The following is a 5,234-nucleotide window of genomic DNA, read 5'->3' as shown; positions in this document are numbered from 1 at the left end:
CCTGAGTGAGAGAAGACAGTCACAGGAGACCACAAACTATATGATTTCATTCATATGAAATATTCAGAACAGGAAAATCTATAGAGACAGACAGTGGATTAGTGGTTGCCTAGGATGACGGGGTAGGTGGTGGTGGGGGCTTGGTAAGTGGGTGACAGGTAAAGTATATGAGGTTTCTTAATGGGATGATGAAAATCTAAAACGGACTGTTCTGGTGATTGCATGTATTTGTGCACATACTAAAAAACATCGAGTTGTGCACTTTAAATGGATGATTTGTATGACATGTGAACCACAGTTCAGTAAACACGCTTAAAAATATACATTGGCAAAGTCTCATAATTCTTTGGGTGTATGATCTGTTTTCTCTGGAGTCCTCTCGTTCCTCTGGAAAATGCTGAGATTTGACCTAGTTATGGGAGCGGTGGTGGTGGGTCTTGGGCATTGCCTTTGAAAGCATCTGCCCCAGATGAAGCGCTCACAGTGTGTGCAAGCAAAGAGGCCGTTCCCCTCTGACACAGAAGGGCAAGCTACTTCCACTGGCAAGGGGGGGATGGAATGGCGTGAGGGTTCAAGTTGTTAGTTTTATTTGGATACAACCAGATGTCCCCACTACCAATTTCAGGATCCCATTCTTTCTCTTTTACATGAAAGACTTAGTGAGACTATGAATTTAAACGAATTTAAACTATGAATTGAAATTTAATTCAGCAACCTACACAATTGAATTTTTGTTTGATTTTAAGGTATCAGTCTAGTGTCTGTAAGAAATGAAAGAATCTTTTTAGAGTCGTCATGGAAGCTTTCCGGTTCTTGACCAGAACTTAAAGTGAGAATTTGTCATTTTCATCTGGTAAACAGTCAAGCATGCTCAAAGTAATTCATCCCACGTCACACTTATGGTCATCATTACTGCTGTAATAGTCAAGTGGGGCAGCCACCTGGCCTCCCAAGGCACATGCTTCTCTTGTCACTTAACCACAGAAGATAATGTGATTAATTGTGATGTCACTACATTCCATGCATTACCAGCATGCCATTTCCCACTGGCAGGTAGTTCAGTGCTGCCTTCAAGCCCAAGGACACAGCCAAACAATTTTCTAAATCCTACCTTTGTGGGTTATCTCCTATGACCACTGGCCAGTGTCAATTCTATATGGGTCAGGGGCCAAGCAGAGGACAGAAACGACACAGTAATTCTAACAGGGAAAGTTGAATATAAAATGTATAGACCAATGGAACAGAATAGAGAGTCCAGAAATAAACCCGTGCTTTTATGATCAATTAATCTATGACACAGGAGGCAAGAATATACAACGGGGAAAAGACAGTCTCTTTAATAAATTGTGTTGGGAATACTGAACAGCTACGTGCCAAAGAATGAACCTGGACCGCTTTCTTATAACATACACAAAAATAAACTCAAAACAGATTAAAGACCTAAATGTGAGACCTGAAACCATAAAACTCCTAGAAGAATACGTAGGTGGTAATTTGATATCAGCTATAGAAACATTTTTCTAGATATTCTTCCTGAGGTAAGGGAAACAAAAGCAAAATTAAGCTATTGGGACTACACCAAAATAAAATACTTTTGCACATCAAAAGAAACCATCAACAAAGCAAAAGGCAACCTACTGAACGGGAGAAGATATTTGCAAATAATGTATCCAATAAAGGATTAGTATCCAAAATATACAAATAACTTATACAACTCAAACCAAAAAAAACATAATCTGATTAAAAATGGGCAAGGGATCTAAACAGACATTTTTTCAAAGAAGACATACAGATAGACAACAACAGACACATGAAAAATGCTCAACATCACTAATCATCAGAGAAATGCAAATGAAAACTACAATGAGATACCACTTCACACCTGTCAGAATGGCTAAAATCAAAAACACAAGAATCAAGTGTTGGTGAGGATATGGAGAAAGGGGAACCCTCTTGCACTGTCGATGGAATGCAAACTGGTATAGCCCCCGTGGAAGGCAGTATGGAGGTTCCAAAAAAAATTAAAAATAGAATTATCATATGATGCAGTAATTCCACTAGTGGTTATTGATCCAAAGAAAATGAAAACTCTATTTTTAAAAAAGATATATGCACCCCTGTGTTTATGCAGCATTACTTACAAATAGCCAAGACATGGAGGCAGCCCGAGTATCCATTGCTAGATGGATGAATAAAGATGTGGTGTGTGTGTATATACATATATATATCTGATGGAACACTACTCGGCCATAAAAAGCAATGAAATTTTGCCATTTGTAACCACATGGATGGACCTAGAGGGTATCATGCTAAGTGAACTGAGTCAAAGAAAGACAAATACCATACATTTCATTCCTATGTGGAATTTAAGAGACAAACAAAAAAACCCAGACTCTTAAGTACAGAGAACAAATGTGATTCCTGAAAGGGAGGTGGATGGGGGTTGGGTGGAACAGATCAAGGGGATTAAAGGTACACTTATTGTGATGAGTACTGAGGAATGTATAGAATTGCTGGATCACTATATTGTACCCCTGAACCTGTTTCTCTACTAAGGGAGAAAGAGAACTCTGAAGAATAAAGTGTCTCTCCAGTGCCCTCTACCGATAAAGGTTAATATAATCCCAGATGGCAAAGGAGAACCATTGCAGTATCACCAACAAGGCAAGGGAAAATTCTGAGCTAAGAGACAAGGATCATATGTGGTGCATTGAGCTTTGCTTTCTTATCCAGTCTGACAATCCCTGCCATTCAATGAAAAGGTTAAACCACTTATATTTAATACGACTATCAATATCATTAGATTTAAATGGACCATCGTGCTATTTATTTTCCCTTTGTCCCATCTGTTTTTTGTCCCCTTCTTCATCTGTTTTGAGCTTTTTTTCTCCCAAATGATTCCATTTCATCTCCATTATTGACTTAGTAGACTTAATTCTCATCTTATTTTTTAGTAGTTTCTCTAGGGTTTATGATAGTTTAATTTACCACAGATTACTTTGCACATGGGTTGTACCACTTTACATGGAGTATAAGAATTGCTGGATCAAAAAAAAAAAAAAGAATTGCTGGATCATATAGTCACTTCGTTTACTGTTTTGAGGAACTGGCAAACTGTTTTTCAAAGTGGCTACAAAATTTTGCATTTTCACCAGCGGCGTATGAGGGTTTCAGTTTCTACACAGCCTCACCACACCTCCTATTACCTCTCTTTTCAATTCTCACCATCCCAGTCAGTGTAAACATCTCATTTCAGTTTTGACTCGACTAATGATGTTGAGCATCTCCTCATGCGTTTATTGGCCATTTGTATGTCTTCTTTGAAGAAATGTCTACTCAGATCCTCTGTTTTAAAATTGTGTTATTTGTCTTTTTCTTGTTGAGTTGTAAGAGCTCTTTATATATTCTAAACACTGGTCCCTTATCAGATATGTGATTTGCAGAGATACTTTTGCTGAGTTAAAATTCTAGGTTGGCCATTTCTCCCTTAAGTAATATAAAGATGCTGCTCCCCCACCTTCTGGCTTGGATGGTTTTTATTTTCCCTTATGAGAAGTGTGCTATCATTTTAATCTTTGTTCTTCTCTATGTAATGTACCCTTTTCCCTCTATCTTAAGATTTTTCTACCTGATTTTAAGCAATTGAATTATGATGTGGTATATGTTTTTTTTAATATATTTCTTGTGTTGGGTTTATTGACCTTCTTGGGTTTACAGATTTCACAAATTTTGAAAATTTCTCATTATTTCTTTGAATATATTTCTCTTCTTCCTCTCCTTTAGGGATACCTAATTTGTACATATACCCAATAGCAGTTGCTCACATCTCAATGATACCCTCTTCTTTTTTTTTCTTTTCAGTCTTTTTATAGTGGTGCATTTTATTTTGGATAGTTTCTACAACTGTGTCATCAGGTTCATTAATCTTTCTTTCTTTCTTTTTTCAGACCACCACCACAATTTTATTCTTAAATAAATGCTCAGTCTAAGGCCAGGTTAGGTGGACAGGTAGACAAAAAGCAAAGGAAATGCAGGTTTTATGAATCCTTTCTTCTTTTCATTTGCTGTTAATCTCCAGTGTATTTTTCATGTCAGAAAAGGTTGGGGTTTTTTTTTTTTTTTGTCACTAGATGTTTGAGGTATTAAAAAAAATGTTTCCATGGTCCTTTTTAACATCTTCATGCTCTCCTACCTTCCTGAAAATACAGAATTCGGTTACAATAACTGCTTTAATATCTACTCATCCCATTACCTGTGTGATTTCTGTGTCTGTTTTTACTTATTTCTGCCTCTTTATATGCCTGACTTTTAATGGATGCCAGACATGTTACCTTATTAAAATATATTGGAAGTTGTCATATTCCTGTAAATATCCTTAAGCTTTGTTGTGGAATGCAAATAAATTATGTGGAGATAGTTTTACCCCTTCAAGGCTTGCTTTTGAGCTTTGTTAAAGAGACCATCACATCCTTTAGTGAAGGACTAATTTGGTCCCACTTCTGAGGTCAGATCCTTCTCAGCATTCTGCTCTGCTTGTTATAAGGTTTCCCAATCTGGCTGGTGGGGACTCACGCTATTTCTGCCCCCTGTGAGCTTTGGGGGTTTAGTTCCCCCTGCTCCTTCTGCAGGAAGTGGGGGGGGGTCCTTTGGTCAGCTTTGGGTAACCTCACATCTGTTCCGGTCCGTCCTTAGTGACTTAGTTGAGGGGGGCCCTCCGCACAGGTCTGGAGCCCTCTCTCTGGGAACTCCCTCCTCTCCATGTGCGTTTCCATTCTCAGTGCAGCTGTCTTCTTTCTAGGGTTCTGATCTGAAAATTCCCCCTAGCCACTGCCCCTCCAAGTTTTCCAGTCTCTCTCCTCAAGTAAGGGGGCTCGTGAGGCTGCGTGGCTTCCCGGCCCTGCCCAGCAGCCTGGAGACTATCCAGGCAGTACACTCTGCAACCACAGGCCTTACCTCATTGGCTTGCATTTCCTTTTCTCAGGAACCTCTGTGCTCCCATTGTCCGACAGCTGGACACCACTGGGTCACATATTTTATCTGTTGATTTTGTTGTTTAGTAGGGGAGGGTGATTCCAGTCTCTCTGACTCCAGAAGGTGAAATCTTTGAGCTGTTTCCAAGGAGAATACATTCACTTCTTACTTGGGTGATAATACGACGAGTCAGCTCTAGGTGGGGAAGCAGCTGTGGATGCCCACATGCCCCTCCAAGAGAAAGCAGCCAGCCCAGCTGCCCT

The sequence above is a fragment of the Nyctereutes procyonoides genome, unplaced genomic scaffold, assembly GCF_905146905.1.
Source record: "Nyctereutes procyonoides isolate TBG_1078 unplaced genomic scaffold, NYPRO_anot_genome, whole genome shotgun sequence".
NCBI classification, from domain to species: Eukaryota; Metazoa; Chordata; class Mammalia; order Carnivora; family Canidae; genus Nyctereutes; species Nyctereutes procyonoides.
Note: the sequence above shows the minus strand (reverse complement) of the source record.